Below are 8,984 nucleotides of genomic sequence, written 5' to 3'. Positions count from 1 at the left end.
GGAAAAAAAATGAGAGCTAGAGAAAGAATCAGAGCCCACGTCTGTTTTCTCCCCTATTAATAAGGATGGGATTCCCCTTTTCCTTCTAAGACTCCTACTTAAACTAAACTAACCAACAAAGACCTATTAATTGAATTCCCAAAATAATTATATTGAATCATGGCCCCTCAAGATCTCCAATCCGTGGCTAATGTGTCAACCCATGGGATGCAACCGGCTTCTTGATCAATTGACAAATTGATCTCATGTTCTGCGCACTCTTGATTGCCTTGTCAAATAAGGCGTGGGCACGCTTTATAACGAAAGCTCTCCTGGACATGGACCTTTAGAAGCACCATTTCGTGTTTGACAAAGCGTGGGCACGCTTAACAAGACGTCTTCTGGAAAGTCGACTTTTAATGCACCTTTTACTTCATTTTCATCAACAATTCCTAAAAGCAACACCAAAATTCAAATATGAGTGAAATATATCGATTAACGCCATATTTTAGCAAAATAAAGGGGAAAATATTCACCAATTATATGCACAATTAGCCACTTAACAAATTTCCCCACACCTAAACAATGCTTGCCCTCAAGCATTCACTACCCAAGAATTACAGCGAAGATGGCAAATATTTCATAGCACAGTGCATACTAACACAAGTATCATGTCTTCTCAACAATTTTATCAAAATCAGGATGCACAAGATTCAACAGTTCTCACATGGATAATAGTGTATACACTCTGCACTCAAGTGTTTAAAGGGATATTTAACACTCAAATCAACTCCATGAAATGACATTACCATAAGCTTGCTAATATATCACATTTCCACCACTTAAAATGAATTCAATGCAAAAATCAAAGGGTCTTTATAAGGGTTGTAACGAGGCTTGGGTTAAGGGTTGGATAAAAGGGAATTATTTAGGTGTACATATATCAAAGGAAACATCAATAATATTCTGCATGAAATCAAACTCCTTTGTCATTCACATGTATAGCTGGCTTCCAGGTGTGTCAATAACTTCACTAAACTTGGAAAGTGCAAACGCAATTTGGGCATTATCCCAACTACCACAAAACAATACAAGGACACTTCATAACAAATTTTTTTCTTTTTCTTCTTTTTTTTCGATTTTTCTCTTTTTTTCAATATTTTTTTCTTTTTTTCGTATTTTTTTTCATTTCTCTCTCTTTTTTAAAAAAAATGCACAACATAACTATCACACTTGCCAACCATAAACGTACTTTTGGAACACACTTGAAATTTCATGCAAGAATATTAATGTATTCCTTTGACACAAGGTTCAAATGAGAAGGTTCAAACGAAAGGTTTACGGTAACAATTATGACTATTAAACAAAGAGAATGATTGAGGCTCAAACATGGTTGACTATGGGTAAACATAATTAGGGAAGGCATTTAGAAAGTCAAAAGGGTTAAACCTAATTACCCTTGTCATTTTATTGTATCAAATTCAAGTATGGTCTCAACATGCATAACAAAGCAAGTTCTAGAATTTCAAACCATGTGTGATATCACTCAACAAAAGAAAATAGAACACACTATAATGAATTGCTCATTAGGCTCAAAAGCTCACAAAATGATTAAAATTATGTCAAATCTAGCACATCCATCATTCAAATCAATTGTAAGAAAATAACATATTCATGCTAATAACATTATACTATTTATATTTGCATCTTGATTGCTTTTCATAAAACACAATAGAAGTTCCAAAACTAGATTTCAAAAATTTTCATGACAAATTTTTCACTTGAAATATTCCCTCCCCTACGCCTAAATCAGATATTGTCCTCAATGGATGAAACTTAAGTGCAAAAAGAAAAAAAGAAGACTTCCCTGATTATTGAACTGAACATTTGGGAGGGAATAAGTTGCTTAAAAATCAATGTAGGTGAAGCACATAGTAAGGTTCAACTTGGGATCGCAATATTGGAGGTTTTGTTGTAAGGCGTGGGCATATAAGAAATAGTCTTCTGTCCATCCAATCGTAAAACAAACAATGCCTTCTGGATATAGAGCGTGGGCACGTCTTGTAACAGATAGTTGTCAGTCCAATCCAACCTAAAATGAACAATGCCCTCTGGACATAAAGCGTGGGCATGTCTTATAACAGGAAGTCTTCTACCCAAGGAATTTTCACCCAATCAAAGCAAAACTTTCATGAGTGCGTCCACGGCCTACAACAAAAAACCTTTTGTCAAAAAGAAGCGAAATAAACTTAACTTCCACATAAAATAGAATGCAAAAAATGACTAAAAATTGAAACTCTTGGGTTGCCTCCCAAGTAGCGCCTTTCTTTAACGTCTTTGGCTAGACAATACCATAGGTTCAATCAAGGGAGATAAAATCTTTTAGCTCGTTTAACCACTTCATCCTCGTGCCAGTAGCTCTGAAGCAAACGAGCTACTTTGTTTCTCCGTTCAAGATGTTTAATCATTGCAACTCCTATCTTATCCAAGCCATCCACCTCAAAAACTTTTAAATCCTCACACTTAGGAGGTAATTTCTATAGCAATACGGCTGAAGCATTTTCCTCCATACAAATTTTCTCATTGCAATTCAGCTTTTCAACTTTGTTAAACATTTTCAGAATTTCTCGTTCCTCCTCCTCTTCATTAGATCTTGTAAATGGATTAGGGAATGAAGGATGTATCACCACAGTTCGGGGGTTGTTCATTAGACTCTTTCGTTGAAGAAGTTTGAGGTTGGGATCTCATTCCTTCTTTCTCAACTTCCTCTTCGACTGCATGCTTGAATCCTACTTTTTGAAACTCTTGCAGTCCTTCATCACTTCTCAGGGTAATTGCACTCATATTTTGTTTGGAGCTGTCAATGGTCTGCAGTGCAATTCTTCTGAAATTTGAGACTCCACTCGGCTCATTGCAGATGCTAGTTGACTCAATTGATTCTCCAGGTTTCGAATCCTCATTCTTGTCTCCTGTTGAAATTGTTGCATATTAGTAGCTAGTGATTTAACAATTTCTTCAAGAGATATACCTGACTCAGAAGTTGGTTGTTGCTGTTGATATTGCTGTTGAAAATTTGGTGGCCTCGCTGCATAACTGAAGCTAAGGTTATCCCTCCATTCTTGAGTGTACATGTTGGAACATGAATCATACCTCATTTGAGGCAGATTTGGAAATCCTCCAACAACATAAACTTGGGCATTCAAACCATCTTGTAATTTGGGACACATGTTACCTGGATGATTCGAGGTATAATGAATGTGTTTGGATTGTAAGTTATTTGAGATATTTTTACTGTAGCATTTTTTGTGATGTGATGTATGTGAGATAAAAAGATAATTAGGAAGATAAAAAGGTGTATTGGAAATTGTAATGGTGATGTAAGCAAATATATTTGGGCAAATAACTTACAATCCAAACACACTCAATATATTCCACAAGTTTTTCTTTGTTGTACTTGCCCTTCAACCAACTTTTCTACAAGAAATGTTAGAAAATGTAAACGTTGATCAATAGAAGAGATACCCACATTATTAACTCTCCTGTGAATGAAATCCTGACTATCACCAAAATGTTGAGTATAGTTAGCCATAAACTAACTCCAGAGTGAGGGAAAATAAAAATAAAAAATTTAAAGAAAATAAATCACTAAGGCACCAGTCCTCGGCAACGGCGCCAATATTTGTTGGCTTGTCAAACCAGCAAAAATAAAAGTTCCTACTCTAAAAATATGAATTCGAGTGTAACGGTGAGTAGGGTCGTATCCACAGGGATTGGGTGATTTATTTCTTTGTGAAAAATGGGGGATTAGGAGAAATTAACCAAATAGCTCACTTGAATAAAAATAAAGACAGTATCACAAAATTAAATAAAACTAAATCAAGAAAAGACAACACTCTAGTCGCAGGTCTAATCTCCACTTTGGTTCATTTAACTGATCATCAATGCAAAGGTGAAATCACTTATTCATAAATAAACTGGTTATGGTTGTCAACACGCTCTGACAACCTGTCTCGCCTTACTGTTTCGATAACCACAACACGCTCTGTGGCTATTTCTTTTACCAATTAAGCAACCCTAAACAAGCTCTTAGGATTTAATTTATTGACAGCATTAATAATTAAAGAAGCTACCAATTCTAACCAACAAACACACACGCTCGGTTCATTTAAGTTAGATTATATATTCCCGTGACATAGATTCGAAAGTCTTTTTTACAATCAAATTATATCACGCGCCACAGATACTAAAACCATCAAACAATTATGGATTTGATATTTTAGATGGCAATAGACTATTTCGACAATTGAATATTGATCAGATATTTAACTGTAGCAAATAATCATAGTCATGAATGAGCAAAGAATATATAAATACTCATAAATAAATGAAGAAAACAAATCAAATTAGATCTCACAGTATTGTAGAACCAAAGCTTTAATTATCCTTCAACTAGAAAAGGAATTAGCCGCTCCTCCTAGTAGAGTCGCGGCCACAAGGAATACTAGGGTTTATTGTAGAGAAAAAGAGGAAAAAGAATGAGAGCTAGAGAAAGAATCAGAGCCCACGTCTGTTTTCTCCCCTATTAATAAGGATGGGATTCCTCTTTTCCTTCTAAGACTCCTACTTAAACTAAACTAACCAACCAAGACCTATTAATTGAATTTCCAAAATAATTATATCAAATCATGGCTCCTCAAGATCTCCAATCCGTGGCTAATGTGTCAGCCCATGGGATGCAACCGGCTTCTTGATCAATTGACAAAATGATCTCATGTCCTGCGCACTCTTGATTGCCTTGTCAAATAAGGCGTGGGCACGCTTTATAACGAAAGCTCTTCTGGACATGGACCTTTAGAAGCACTACTTCGTGTTTGACAAAGTGTGGGCACGCTTAACAAGACGTCTTCTGGAAAGTCGACTTTTAATGCACCTTTTACTTCATTTTCACCAACAATTCCTAAAAGCAACACCAAAATTCAAATATGAGTGAAATATATCGATTAACGCCATATTTAGCAAAATAAAGGGGAAAATATTCACCAATTATATGCACAATTAGCCACTTAACAATCAATTTCTAATGAGGTAGAATTATCGATAGCTTGAGCGACTGAAGAATTTACGCTGCCGTCTTTCTCTTCACTCACCATCCACCCCATTCTCTCTTGCTTCTATTATCTAGACTCAAATTAAGAACTTCAATTGGAAGATGATAACCAACCTGGTTGAAACTTGTGACTGGAAAAGATATTTCAGAAAGCGGTTACAATTTTTGTGTTCATTAGGTCCAAGCCATTGGGTTAAAGCTTTCACGCACTACCCGGATGCAATATAAAGCAAAACAAGCCTGTCAAATTGGGCTCGGGGAGGAACCCACTGAAATGGATGGGTCAGCGGATTCCCAATGGATTCTAGATTGAACCAGTAGATCACTATAATAAAGCGTGTGTTTGGACGTGAATATTTGAAATAATTATTATAGTACTTTTTGTGATACGATGTATGTGACATAAAAAGATAATTGAAAAGATAAAAATATATGTTAAAAATATATTTATGATGCAAGTAAATAATTTTTTGAGAAATAGCTGCAATCGAAACACACCAGTAGTTTTTAATACAAGATATGTCGTATGACATCACAAAATAATGTTATTATAGAATGCTAATAATTGCGAGAGTTGTGACAAATAAAAATATAATTAGTAATCTACCCATCCTTAGTTTTATTATGAATCTTGTTAGTTAAGAAGTTATGATTATATAATGTCATTCAAAGTGATCTTTGTTTTGAGAATTAATTGTTGTAATATTTCATTTTGTTAATATATTTCTAATTTGTAAAATAGATTTTGAGGAGCAACAAGTATTAGTAAAAATTTCCAAATGAGTATTTGTAAGATGTGTGTTTTCTAGGAAAGGCACGAGTGTCCACCAACACCACTGAAGTGTCCACCAACACCAAGTCACCAACGCCTAGATAGTTCCCAGTAGGAAAGGCATGAGCAAAACTTTTCTCAGCAATGGAATATTGCAATTCGCCGATTGTTGCACTAGACTCAACCCAAGCACTATTTCCTTCAATATCAACGCTAATTGACTTGAGATTTCTCATATCAAGCATGATGAATGGAACTTCAGACTTATAGGATGTGCCCTCGAAATCATGGCCGCCACTTCAAATCCTTATTTGTACTCCATCTCGTTTGCAACATATGACTGTTGCTTCAACATGATATATAGTATTCTAGAGGAGTGATTATTTGATAGGTTGCAATTTTATCATTTATTTTATAATTAATTTTCCCTATTACCTGACCCGATGTGGATTAATTATCAGGTTCTACTCACTTTTGGAAATTTGTATTTATTACAGGGAGTAGAACGAAAATACGATAACAAGTTCCAATTTGACAGTCATCAGGAAAGGAGTTCAAGTACAACCCTTATTCCAGGGGCATTTTTGGGAAAAGGGGGACTTTTCTCCTTTTGGTAATTGCCGAAGAGAGAAGAGACGGAAGAAGACCTGGAGCCTCCCTTTTTTGCCAGGGAAGCAGCCGCAAAGTAGAAGATGAAAATTAGATAGGAATCGATAGAAACAAGAGGAGACTACTTTAGCTTGAGAACTTTGACTTTTCTTTTGGTCTCCTAATAGCTTTTCTTATCGTATGTCAGGAGCAATTGGAAGACTTAATCACTCTCTATAGTTTACATTTTCTTTGATTAATTGAACGAATTGAGCTTTCTCAATCGGAGGACAATGGCCGCTACTTTCTCTACAGCTTTGTGTGGTTTTTCTTATCAAGGGTAAACTAAATCCCTTTTTCTAGTCAACAAACAATGGAGGTTTTGGTTCATCTAAAAATTGTGAGATCGATTTAATTTTATCTTTTCCTCTTATTTATTAGTATTCGCATATTCTCCGCTTGCAGCGCTTATGGTTGTTTAATTGATTGATTACCATGGATTCGGATAGTCAATTGATTTAGTAACCTATTGTCAATTAGGACATTAAATTCGTAATTGTTTAATTGCCTTGAAATAGTGACAACTGGCATGATTGGGTTTATATCAGGGGAATAAGCAGGCTAATTTAAAATAACCCTGGTAGTGCGTTATTTGGTTAAAATAGGGCTTCTTTAATACATCATGCAATTAGGGAATTAAATCTTACTGGCGTACCAAGGATTATTTCTCAATTAGAATAGTGATTAACGGGCGTACCTTATTCACCGACACAATAAGGAGGGGTTGATTGTCATCGCTTGTTTGGCAATTATAATCTATTTATTAGTAAATAATTGGAGTTACCTTTGCATTGATGATCAATTAGATGAACCATTGCTGAAGTTATTTCTTGACTAGACCTTTAGTTAATATTACTTTGATTTTAGTAAATTGTCGTTTAATTCTTAGTTAGCTATTTGTTTTTATTCGAACTGTCTTAATTGGCATCTTTTATACAAAATCACCCCCTTATTATTTTGAATTTCGAAAGAAACAAATACCCCCAGTTCTTCAGGAGATGACCCTACTTGCCCTTTATACAAATCAATAAATCCTTGTGAATAAGCAATCCCATTTTGGTATATCAGATTAAGCAAATTCTTCGGGAACAGGGTGAATCAAGTAATCCATTGCACAACTAGAGTTCCTGCTCCAGTATTTAGAATCGGGTTCTGATTACTTTAATTGGCAACTACGTTTATTTTTATTATTGCACAGGCATCAACAATCTATCAATTTTTGGCACTGTTGCCGGGGACTAGCGTTAGTTTATTTGTTTCTTTTTAAATTCATTTTTTGTTCTAATTTCCTGGTACTTCTCTAGTGTGTACGTTGTTCTTCTCGTATAGGTGAATTGATTTTTGATCTTGAGGTAGAGAAGACCGCGGAGAACACGAAAAGAGACTAGATAGATCAGAGAGGAGCAATCTAGTGCTACATCTCAGAAACTTGAGCCAGAAGTTGAAGCAACAAGTTCACTTGGTGATACATCAAGTGACTCAGATCGAGAAGAAACCACTATGGCTAATGCACGGACACTAAGGGTGTTGACTGCTTCTGATTTAAATCAGCAGCTCTTATGCATTACCTTTCCGCGTTTGAATGATACACGCCATTTGAGTTAAAATCTTGTCTAATTCATATCTTGCCATCTTTCTATGGTTTACCAGGTGAGGAGTCTTATAAGTACTTGCAAAAGTTTGATGTCGTTTGTAATAGTATGAAACCCCTAAAAATTACAGAAGAACAGATCAAAATGAGGGTATTTCCCTTCTCTTTAAAGGACTCCGCAAAAGACTGGCTGTACTACCTACCACCAGGTAGTATCACCACGTGGGACCAACTGAAGAAAAAAAATTTAGACAAATACTTTCCGGCGTCTCGAGCTGCAAGCCTAAGGAAGAAAATATGCGGTATCAAACAGCATCCAGGAGAATCGCTTTGTGATTATTGGGAGCGGTTAAAGAAGTTATGCATCAAGTACCCTCAACACCAAACAATTAAGTGAGCAATTGCTCATCTAATATGTTTACAAGAGGCTACTTTTCAGAGACAGGAGCATAATTGATGCTGCAAGTGGAGGGGCATTGGTGAACAAGATTCCTCGAGAAGCGTGGGAGCTAATTGAAGAAATGACCGAGAATTCACAGCAGTTTGGTACGAGGAAGGATGTCCTGACACGCAAAGTAAATAAGGTAAAGACATCTTCTATCCAACAACAGTTGACTGAATTAACATCCTTTGTTAGGCAATTAGCTGTAGGAAATGCATCACGAGTCAAGGTGTGTCGGATTTGCACTGCTATGGGTCATTCTACAGAGATTTGTCCGCTGATTCAAGAAGAAAATACGGAGAAAGTGAACATGGATGGTCACGCGCCCGCGCCAAGAAAGTCATATGACCCGTACTCGAATACGTACAATTCGGGTTGGAGAGATCACCCTAACTTCAGTTATGAAGGAAATAGACAGCCAGATTTTGCATCAAATAGACAAAAG

General features: G+C 36.0%; 1 non-coding gene across 1 annotated transcript; it reads right to left on the bottom strand.

The window, feature by feature from the left end:
• Positions 1-8,377: 8,377 nt before the first annotated feature.
• LOC113769723 lies at positions 8,378-8,484 on the bottom strand. Its single transcript, XR_003468269.1, has one exon. It is a non-coding gene; the product is annotated as a small nucleolar RNA R71 (small nucleolar RNA).
• Positions 8,485-8,984: the final 500 nt, after the last annotated feature.

The sequence above is a fragment of the Coffea eugenioides genome, chromosome 4, assembly GCF_003713205.1.
Source record: "Coffea eugenioides isolate CCC68of chromosome 4, Ceug_1.0, whole genome shotgun sequence".
Classification (NCBI taxonomy): domain Eukaryota; kingdom Viridiplantae; phylum Streptophyta; class Magnoliopsida; order Gentianales; family Rubiaceae; genus Coffea; species Coffea eugenioides.
This window is presented reverse-complemented; position numbering and strand designations above follow the sequence as displayed.